Below are 10,000 nucleotides of genomic sequence, written 5' to 3'. Positions count from 1 at the left end.
TGGGGGGGGGCACTTGAAAATTAAACTGACCCCTCATACAGCCCAAGTAGAAGAGTCTATGCGCATTAAAGAAACCAACACACAAAGAAAACTAAAGCGCCGATAAAAGAACAATAGGGCCCCCCGCCAGGGCGGAGGTTACCTAGGCAACGAGGGAGAGAGGGAGGGGCCTCCAGAAGGGAGGGCGAGAAACCGGTTGCCCCGGGCTCGGTGAAGTTTCGGCGAGACCTCCCTCCGTGCCACCTCGACTTTCAGTAACAGTGGCCGCTAGGTGATGCCCGAAGACAACCGATGCCTGCAAGTGTCAGTCATCACGGAAAAGAAGTGAAGGATGGATCGCTCTGGGTCGGGGTGGAGGTTGGGGAGGGGGATGCGGCGGAGGCACACCGCGTCGCCGGCGTCTCCCGGATCCCTCTCAGACCAGGCCATTTCCGGGCCCAGGGAGTCCTCCCACGCGATGCCCGCGACTGGTCGACCAGAACCCCCAGGGGCACAGCCAAAGTTTCTGCCCCTGGGATCACCTGGCACTTCCATTCCCCCAGAGAGAAGAGAGGACCAGGGGTGCGGGGCGCGTGGAGGACGCCAGGGGTGGAGGTGGGAGCTACCAAAGACACAAGTGCGGTCATTAGCGTGTCAGAGTGGACTCCAGACCCACGACCTCAGAGAGGCAATCCCTGAACGAGTGTTAGTGCATGACATCCACGCTCCCGGACACGGCGTGGATTTCACGGGGAAAGCAGTGCACATCACACTCCCTTCCTGTTCCGGGGCAAGATTTTGCTCCCGAAGTACCCATTTCTCAACCGTGTTCCCCAAAGTCCACCCTGTCGTGAATCAGTCATGAATCTAGTCAGTACGGTGAATCGCGGAGCAGCCACATCCCACCACGAAGATCGGAGTCCGCACACTACACATCGCCCCACGCGGTGTCTCCCCACAAGAACATCACCGCCGTCCTAGCCGAGTAGTGATACAGTGCCATTTCTTTCATTTTCTCTTTCTCGCTTGCTATTTATTTATTTATTTATTTATTTATTTTTGAGACAGAGTCTCACTCACTCTACAGCCCAAGCTGTAGCGCTGTGGCACGATCTCGGCTCACGGCAACCCCCGCCTCCCAGGTTCAAGCGATTCTCCCGCCTCCGACTCCCGAGTAGCTGGGATCACAGGGGTCTGCCCCACCGCACCCGACTCAGTTTTGTAGTTTTAGTAGAGACGGGGTTTCACCACGTGGGCCAGGCTGGTCTTGAACTCCTGACCTCCTGATCCGCCCGCCTCGGCTTCCCAAAGTGCTGGGGTGACAGACGTGAGCCACCGCGTTCAGCCCCTACGGTGCCATTGCTTGGAAATCACTCGTGGGAACACACACTTATGGGTCACGTGTGAAGAATTTTCCTTTGTCTATTTTTTTTCCCCTTTTTTTCGTGTGTGTGTGTGTGTGTGTGTGTGTGTGTGTGTGTGTGTGTGTGCGTGCGTGTGCGCGCGCGGTGGGACGGAGTTTCGCTCTTGCTGCCCAGGCTGGAGTGCAATGGCGCGATCTCGGCTCACTGCAACCTCCGCTTGCCAGGTTCCAGCGATTCTCCTGCGTCTGCCTCCCGAGTAGCTGGGATTACAGGCCTGCGCCCCCATGCCCGGCTAATTTTGTATTTTTAGTAGAGACGGGGTTTCTTCATGTGGGTCAGGCTGGCCTCGAACTCCCGACCTCAGGTGATCCACCCGCCTCGGCCTTCCAAAATGCTGGGATGACGGGCATGAGCCACCGTGCCCGGCCTTAGCCGTTTATTTTAAAGTCGAGGAGCTTATCAGGGAAATACGAGAAGTTTGGACATCACAGGTGACAGAGAGAAAGGTCTGCAAATGGCCCTTCCATCCAAGTGGGGACCCGGCCTCGATCTCCCGAAATCATGCACCCAGTGGGGAAGCCCGGCAAGGCCCGTCTGTGTAGATTCCTCTCGGCCTCTCTAAGCACGCACTTCTCACTTTGGTGGAAGGGGCAGGGCCCTCTCTGGGACGGGGGAATCTGACAGACAAAGAGACAGACGTAGAAAAAGAGAGATCGACAGACAGAGACAGAGAGAAACGGACAGAAAGAGCGAGAGAGCGAGAGAGCGAGAGCGAGAGCGAGAGAGAGAGAGAAACAGACTAGACAGGGAGGGGGAGAGAGGGAGAGAGACAGACAGAGACAGACAGACAGGCAAAAAAGAGAGTAAGACAGAAGACAGACACAGTGAGTGAGAGACACAGGTAGAGAGAGAGAGAGAGAGAGAGAGAGAGAGAGAGAGACAGAGAGACAGAGAGAAAGAGAGGGACAGGCAGACAGATAAAGAGAGTGACAGAGAAAGACATAGACGGACAGTGAGAGACAGAGAGAAAGAGACAGAGAGAGAGAGAGAGAGAGAGAGAGAGAGAGAGAGAGAGAGGCAGACAGACAGACAGGCAAAGAAAGAGAGTAAGACAGAAGACAGACACAGTGAGAGAGACAGGAAAGACAGAAACGGACAGAGAGAGACAGAGAGGAACAGACAGAAAGAGAGAGGGTCCTAGCCCAATAGCGATACAGTGCCATTTCTTTCATTTCCTCTTTCTTTCCTTCTTTCTTTCTTTCTTTCTTTCTTTCTTTCTTTCTTTCTTTCTTCTTTTTTTATTTTTTTATTTTTTTGAGACGGAGTCTTGCTCTGTCACCCAGGCTGGAGTGCAGTGGCGCGATCGCAGCTCCCTGCAACCTCCGCCTCCCGGGTTCACACCATTCTCCGGCCTCAACCTCCCGAGTAGCTGGGACTACAGGCGCCGGCCACTACACCCAGATAATTCGTTTGTTTTTTTTGGAGAGACGGGGTTTCACCATGTTAGCCAGGATGGTCTCGATCTCCTGACCTGGCGATCCGCCCGCCTCAGCCTCCCAAAGTACTAGGATGACAGACGTGAGCCACTGCGTTCAGTCTACAGTGCCGTATCTCAGAAATCACTCACAGGAACAGACACTTACAGGTCATGTGTAGAGTTTCTTTTTTTGTTTTGTTTTGTTTTGTTTTGTTTTGTTCCGTTTTGTTTTGTTTTGCACGAGGAGGTGGCGGGATGGAGTTTCGCTCTTGCGTCCCAGGATGGAGTGAAATGGCAGAGGGGACTCAGGGAGTCAACCTATGGCAGAGATGGCACGTCATTCAGAGCGTAACGTCCACAGCGAAAGGTGGTAGGGCCGGCACTTTTAAAGGCTGAAATCCCGGCGGCTCAGGCCTGTCGTCCTCGCACTTTGGGAGGCCCAGGAGAACGGATCACTTGAGGTCAGGAGTTCGAGACCAGTGCGGCCAACATGGAGAAACCCCGTCTCTACTCAAAATACAAAAATTAGCCGGATGTGGTGGTGTGCGCCTGTAATCCCAGCCACTGAAGAAGAATCACTGGAATCCGGGAGGCAGAGGTTGCAGTGAGCCGAGGGAGTGCCACTGCACCCCCGCCTGGGTGACAGACTGAGAGAGACTCAGTCCCTCCCTACCAAAAAAGAAAGAAAGAAAGAAAGAAAGAAAGAAAGAAAGAAAGAAAGAAAGAAAGAAAAAAAAAAAAAAAAAAGAAAAAAGAAAAAAAAAACACAGGGACCGCCACCGGGCGCAGTGGCTCACACATGTAATCCCAGCACTTTGGGAGGCCGAGGTGGGCGGATCACCTGAGGTCAGGAGTTCAAGAGCAGCCTGGCCCACATGGTGAAACTCCGTCTCTACTAACATAGAAACATCTTCGGAGCATGATGGTGGGTGCCTGTAATCCCAGCTGCTCAGGAGGCTGAGACGGGAGAATCGCTTGAACCTGGGAGACGGTGGTTGCAGTGAGCCGAATCGCACCACCGCACTCCAGGCTGGGTGGCTGAGTGAGACTCTGTCTTAAAACAACAACAACAACAGCAGCAAAAAAAAAATAGCAAACGCACAAAAAAAGAACAGGCCAAAATACTCCATTGTCACTGAACGTTCCGCCACCAGACCGGAAACCCCCTGACTCAGGTCAAGGAGGTGGTGTTTCCTTCTCTCTGTCTCTGTCTCTGTCTCTCTCTCTCTCTCTCTCTCTCTCTCTCTCTCTCTCTCTCTCCCTCCCCCCCCCCAACTTTTATGTCTTGTTCAAGCAGACATGTGCAAGATTGTTACACAAGTAAACTTCTGACTGGGGGGTTCAGTGTGCAGATGATTTCATCACCCGGATAACTCAGCGCAGTACCCGACAGTTTTCGTGGTTTGGTTTTTTGTTTTGTTTTGTTTTGTTTTGTTTTTCCCTGAAGATGTCTCTCCTTCCACACCTCCTCCCTCAAGTAGGCTCCCGCCTCCCTGGTCCCCCTCGTTCTGCCCACGAGTTCTCATTATTTAGTTCCCAGTTATAGATGAGAACACGCGGTCTTTAGCTGATCGTTGCTTTCATCTTCGGCGGTGGCGGTGAAAGAGGCATGACACGAAATCGACCCTTAGGACGCTCCCCTCCGTCCACACCCCACACCCCCTCCCCACACACACCCTCATTCCTGCCCCCCCTCCTCAAACCCAAGACAGGAAGAAAGGCAGATATTAAAGTCAGAGGTCAGCCTCCAAGACGGTGGAGGCAAGGGATCTGAAAGGGTGAGCAAGCGATAGGGGTCGGGGGATGTCGTGGCCGAGCTAGCAAAAATAGGGGACCGACTTTCCAGCCCCAGCACACCCCCAATCCTCAACCGCAGCTAGCCTCTGGGTGGGGTTGCGCCTGTAAAAGCTTCTGAATGGAGAGAAGCCCAAGGCTATGGAAGGCATCAGCTCCAAGTCCGGGAAGGGAACAGGGCTTTGTGCATTGGAATGGGGCTTTAGAAGGCGGTGCTGCGGTTTCCAAAGCGACACGCCTCGCCTCGCCTCGCCTCGCCTCGCCCCGCCCCGCCTCGCCCAGAGCGAAACTCCGTCTCAAAAAAATAATAATAATTTTAAGATAATAATAATACTAAAAAATAAATAAATAAATAAATAAATAAATAAGAAATAAATAGTTAGTACAGCGGTCGTGGTCGTGAATCATTCCCCGGAGTCCAGGCGCAGTGGCTCACGCCCGTCACGCGAGCACTTTGGGACGCCGGGGCAGAAGGGTTGCAACAACATGATGAGACCCTGTCTGTGCAAAAACAGTTGAAAAGGAAGGCCGGGCGCGGCGGCTGACGCCTGCCGTCCCAGCACTTTGGGAGGCCGGGGAGGGAGAATCACCTGAGGTCGGGAGTTGGAGACCAGCCTGACCAACATGGAGAAGCCCCGTCTCTAGTAAAAATACAAAATCAACCAGACGTGGTGGTGCATACCTGCAACCCGAGCTACTACTCGGGAGGCAGACTCAGGAGAATCTCTTGAACCCGGGAGGCAGAAGTTGCGGTGAGCCGAGATCCGCGCCATTGCACTCCAGTCTGGGCAACAAGAGCGAAACTCTGTCTCGGGAAAAAGAAAAATAAAACAATAAAAATTGAAAATCATCTGGGCACAGTGGCGCATGCCCCGTGGTCCCAGGCACTACACTCTGGAGGCTGAGGTGGAAGGATCGCTTGAGTCCAGGAGCGTCCACACTGCAGTGAGTTTGGTTTTGATGGCACCACTGCCAGGGTGACAGAGTGAGACGCCGTCTGTAAATCAGTCAAGCAATCAATCAGATCACTGCAAGGAGCTCTCTATGTCTTACTTTCAATAGGTGTCTCTTCAGGCCAAGCAGGCATGGTGCCTCACGCCAGTAATCCCAGCACTTTGGGAGGCCGAGGTGGGATGAAAGAAGGAAGGAAGGAAGGAAGGAAGGAAGGAAGGAAGGAAGGAAGGAAGGAAGGAAGGACAGACAGAACAAAAAGTTTTACAACCCTTTTTTTCATAGTGTCAGGAATTTACAGATAATACAAGTAGTTTAGGTCAGGGGCCGATGTTATTAGTATTACTTTTTTTTTTTTTTTTTTAACTCCTACGGCCTGGTGGTGGTGCCAAGGTTGTCTGGCTATTTATCTGACTTTTGTTTGTTTCTAACGTTTTGCTTTCTCTCTTTCCTCCTGTCTTGTGAACTAGGCAAGGTGGGGGGAGGAGGGCAGCAGGAGCAGTAGAGGTCTCCTTCCTCATCCCCCACTTTGAGAATTTTCACTAATTAGTGGGCGGGTTCCCTTTCATTTTTACTTTTTGGGTCTTTTAGCGAGACAGAGTGATAGCGTTTTATGTAATACACTTGTGTGGAAGTTTTCTGACGAGCCATGGTAGCTACAAAACCTTTTATCATTGGAAGGAGCAAGTGTAATACACAGGGGCGCAGCAAGCAAGTAAGTTTCTTTTTTTTTTTTTTTTTTGAGACCGAGTCTCGCTCTGTCACCCAGGCTGGAGTGCTGTGGCCGGATCTCAGCTCACTGCAAGCTCCGCCTCCCGGGTTCACGCCATTCTCCTGCCTCAGCCTCCTGAGTAGCTGGGACTACAGGCGCCCGCCACCTCACCCGGCTAGTTTTTTTGTATTTTTTAGTAGAGACAGGGTTTCACCGTGTTAGCCAGGATGGTCTCGATCTCCTGACCTCGTGATCCGCCCGTCTCGGCCTCCCAAAGTGCTGGGATGACAGGCTTGAGCCACCGCGCCCGGCCAGCAAGTTTCTATTACAAGTAATACACTTACAGTGAGGGTTTTACATTTTCTACAGCTGGAAACTCTTTTCTAAATGAAGACCTAGGATCAAACCTGTGTTAAACCTGAACAGGCACATGTACTAACTTTGTCATGTCTTAAGCAGGTTAGTTTTTAACTGGGCCTTAAAACCTTTTTTTAGCAAGTAAAACAGTATTTTTTAATCAGAGAAGTTTTTACGAGCCCGACGCTTGAACTTGCGGCGTCTGTTTGGGGAAAGAGTTGGTTAAAGTCATGTTATCTTGAGGCATTAACCCTTCTGCTTCTCCAGGCCATTGGTCTCTTACGTTAGCCCTTCTATCAACATAACATGAAGAAACATCTAGGCTGCCAGCAATGTTTTCAGCCTACTGAGGAAATAGGTTTTTTTCTGTTTTTTTATTTTTATTTTTTAAATTTTTGGCTAAAGGAGGAGGTTCTGGTAACTTCTGGTTTATATGTTTAAAGAATGACTGAAAGACCTTGCGATCGTTGCTGGGCTGGACGGGTCTGGGTTTCCTAAGCAGTACGTGTACAGTGGGGACACCTTACATAGGTGTTTCTTCTAGCATGGTTATGGGTGGGGGGTGGGGTGGGGTGGTAACAACAACAAAGCAATGTATAGCATATTCATATCCAGCAAGGACGAAAGAGGTCCTCACCTGGGAAAAAGGTTGAATACAGCGACAGAACAATAGGAAAACAGTTAGTATTCTAGGAAAACTATCTGTCTTAAGATTTTTAACTACATTGACTTGCTTGATGAGTCCTCAAGCTTCGGCCGTGCATAGACTAGTCAGCTGCCGGTGTGTGACTAGAGCAGGGCTTGTGGTCCTCAGCAGCAGCTTGGAGCTTGGTCTCGTCTCAGGATCAGCCGGGCTGGATGATCTGCGCCCTGTTAGCCGGTCCACTTGTCCTGAGCTGTCGGTGTTAGCTGACTGTGGTGGATCCAAGACGCAACACCTGCAACTTTAACAGCAGTGGGAGTGGACAAGGTTACAGTATAGGGCTCATCCTATATGGGTTGTAGAAAAATTAGGTTTTACTTTAAACAGAGTCCCTAGATTTAAATGGGTGTCAGGCTTATAGGCATTATTTTTCTTTATTTAATTATGAACACTTCGTATGGCTATTTTGAAAGGCTGCATTTGCCTTTTAAAGGTTAATTTCTTTAGTTTCCGGAGGTCACCTTTTATTTGACCTACGATTTGCGGGTGGCCAACTGAACACAATCTTACAGGGCAGATACCTAGTTTGTTTGGTAGGGGTGCACCTGACTCGGAGGAGGACCGTAGGCAAAAACCTGATTTTATCTTAAGTGAATTTCCTGGCATATATCTATATATCTATCTATATCTATATCTATATCTGTATCTGTGTGTGTGTGTGTGTGTGTGTGTGTGTGTGTGTGTGTGTGTGTGTATATATATACATCTATCTATCTATCTATCTATCTATCTATCTATCTATATCTATATGGCAACCCTTTTTTTTTCGTTTTGTTTTTTGGTCGCCAGTAGCTGCTCGCTCGAGTGTCCAGTTCATGCGTTCCACCTTTTGTTGAACTTTGTGGCCGATAGGCTGCGTGTAACCTCTGTTGTATTGTTAACAGTCTTGTTAAATCTTGCACTATTCCAGCTACAGCTACAAATGCTGGCCTATTGTCTGACTTTAAAATCAGAGGTAGTCTTAAACCTGGGGATAATGTCTTTTAACAGTACTTTAGTCACTTCTTGTACTTTTTCTGTCCTGGTGGGGAAAACTGTAACTTACCCTGAAAAGGTGCAAACAAGCACTAGCCTCCAGCAGGGGGCAGTCCTGTAAAGTCTATAAGCAAGTTTTCACAAGGTATGGCTCTTTTTCCTGTTTCAGTTTCTTAGAGGAGGAGTTCCCCCCTCCCCCCATCCCCACCCCCACTCCGCCCCTTTGTCACTGTATCTAGTGGCTGAGCCTTCAGTGAGAAATTGGAATCCAGATACGGCAGAGTCTTGCTGTTTGTAACTTCTAATGTGACCATGGGCTCCTGGGAGCCTAATGAGAAGGTGCCTAGTCTGCCCTAGTCTTTACATTCTTCAGCTCCCGTCAGCCTGATCAGATGAGTGTCTGGTTCCTCCAAGGTGCAGCAGCCCTTGGCCGATGGCCTCTTTGTCTTGCGGCCTTGGCCATTTCCTGTATTGCCTTCTGAACATTTACCCTTCTAGAGTCTTTTTTTTTTTTTTCCATCTCGCACATTAATCTCTCTCTAGCCTTGTCCGGCTCTGGAATCCTTGCCTAACTTGACTTCGGTCATGTCTACATCCACGTCCGCGGCCTCTCACAATGCTGCTTCCCCCCCCCGCGTTCTCACGCTCCTACGGCCAGCTGGTGGGGCCCGAGAAACGGCACGGGCCCTGCCCCCGCCCACGCACTGCTGTCTGTCTCTCCTGTTTTCTTTTGATTCTCTATCTTTACACTTGCTTTTAGTCTTTCTTTTTCTTTTGCTCTTTTCCCTCTTTTCTAGAGTTTAACAGGCTCTTTTCTTTATACACTTGGAGGGTGAAACAGGCATACCGAGAGTCAGCGTAAATGTTTACAGTCTTACCCTCACCGAGTTCTAAGGCCCGGATTAAAGCAATGAGCCCAGCTTAACGACAGCGTCCAGGGTTACCACCGCATATTCTGCACATCTCTCCCCTCGTGGGTTGGTGAAGCTGTTCCCGTCCACGCATAGCTCCTAGTGTACTGATGCCCAAGGCTGGTCCCGGAGGTCAGATCTGCTAGAGTACACTGGAGTCCAACACCTCTACACAGTCATGCTCGACAGGGCTCTAGCTGTCGGGAGCAAGGCGGTGGGTTCAGGGTGTTCCCAGTTTAGTAGCTCAATGGTTGAAAAGGGCTGATAGATGAAAGTCTGTTGCCCACCCCCCTCCCCCCGGGATGTGGGCCTGGTCATTATAATAGACAGGTCCTCGTATCTCCCTGAGAGGCATTTACAGAGCTCGAGTAAGACCAGATCTGAGATGGCCCACTTGACTATCTCGACTTCTTTCCTTGGCCTCTGGAGGCTCCGATCCTTCCCTTCGAGGTGAGACCTGGGGCGTGTCAGCTCCTGAATCTCATTTCTGAGGGGGTTGTTGGCCTCGGTGAAGCGGGGTAGGCTGGGAAACATGGAGAAAGAATCTGTGTTATCTCTCGTGGCTCCCGTAAAAACTGGCTTCTCTTGCCGTTTCCTGGGACTCCCTTTTTAAAAAAACTCTGTGTCTGCCGGCGAAGCCGCTCTTACTTTTACTTTTGGCTATTTTGCACAAAGTTGTTAAACAGGGCTAAATTAACGCTGGCTTTGTCTATAATCTATTTCGCCGTGAGTCCATATAAAGGAATTTGATCTAGGTACACAGGCTGTCCTCCGACC

Source organism: Macaca mulatta, chromosome 10 (assembly GCF_049350105.2).
Source record: "Macaca mulatta isolate MMU2019108-1 chromosome 10, T2T-MMU8v2.0, whole genome shotgun sequence".
In the NCBI taxonomy this organism is placed as follows: Eukaryota; Metazoa; Chordata; class Mammalia; order Primates; family Cercopithecidae; genus Macaca; species Macaca mulatta.
This window is presented reverse-complemented; position numbering follows the sequence as displayed.